The sequence below is a fragment of the Zingiber officinale genome, chromosome 9B (assembly GCF_018446385.1).
Source record: "Zingiber officinale cultivar Zhangliang chromosome 9B, Zo_v1.1, whole genome shotgun sequence".
Taxonomy (NCBI): Eukaryota; Viridiplantae; Streptophyta; class Magnoliopsida; order Zingiberales; family Zingiberaceae; genus Zingiber; species Zingiber officinale.
The window spans coordinates 59,286,168-59,287,487 of record NC_056003.1 but is presented as its reverse complement, the minus strand read 5'-3'; positions in this window follow the sequence as shown (position 1 = coordinate 59,287,487).

Genomic DNA, 1,320 nt, shown 5'->3' with positions numbered 1-1,320 from the left:
AGTAGCTCATGACCAAAATGGAAAGGAACAAATCATTGGAAGGTCATAGTGTAATTAGGAATTAGTTTATCTTGACTATATAATTACACTAGTACACTTAGAGTGTATTGAGTAGGACCATTTGAGGTCATTTCTTTTATACTGACTTTATAAAGGAATAAATACCTCAGTTATTATGGAAGTGCGTGCTCTTAATCCTAATATAATAACAAACACATATATTTGATATTTATTTCTTTAATTTATCAATGAGTGAGATTTAGTTCGATGAATCAATAAGCTCGATAAGTTGGGAAATGATATTACTTATAGTGTGTGTTGTTGATTATAGAAGGAAACTGTGTCCTAGTAATCTAGGTTGATAATGTCCCCAAGATGAGCTCATAAAGATTGTCATGTTAAACCCTACAGGTGGACTTAGTCCGACATGACGATAAGGTTGAGTGGTACTATTCTTGGATTAAGATATTGATTAAATGAGTTGTCAGTAACTCACTTAATTAGTGGACATTCGACATCTTAAACACAGGGAGATTGATACACTCATAATAAGAAGGAGCCCAAAAATGTAATTTGGGATTGGTGCGGTAGTTCAATAATAGTTCTCTAATGGAATGAATTATTATTGATAAAATTAAGTTGTGTGTTCGGGGCGAACACGGGATGTTTAATTTTATCGGGAGACCAAAACCAATTCCTCCTCTCGGTCCCTATCGTAGCCTCTTATTTATAGAGTACTATACCCACCTATACCCACTTTCTATACCCACCTAATAGGGGCCGGCCAAGCTAGCTTGGGAACCAAGCTAGGGCCGGCCTAAGCATAAATTGGGGTGGCCGACCCTAGCTTGAACCCAAGCTACATATTAAATTAAAAAAGATTTTAATTTTAATTTTTATTATGTGGAAGATATAATTTATTAAAGAGAATTAAAATTAAAATATCTCTCTTGTAAAAGATCTACAAAAGATTAAAGAAAGAGATTAGATCTCTTTCCTTATTTGTAGATTGGTGAGATATTTTATTTTCTCTTTAAAAATTATTCACATATTGTTAAATTAAAATTATAGAAATTTCTTTTTATCAACCATGAAGAGATTTTTGAAGAGAAATTTTATTTTTAAAATTTCCGGAAACAAATTAGGAAGTTTTAATTTGTTGATTAAAACTTGTCTAATTTATTTCTTTTGATGTGGCCGACCAATATTGTTTTAATTGGAAATTTTATTTTATTTTTCTCAATTAAATCATGTCAAGGAAATTAAGGAAATTTTATTGTAATTAAATTTCCTAATTTGCCTAGGCCAAGGAATATAAAA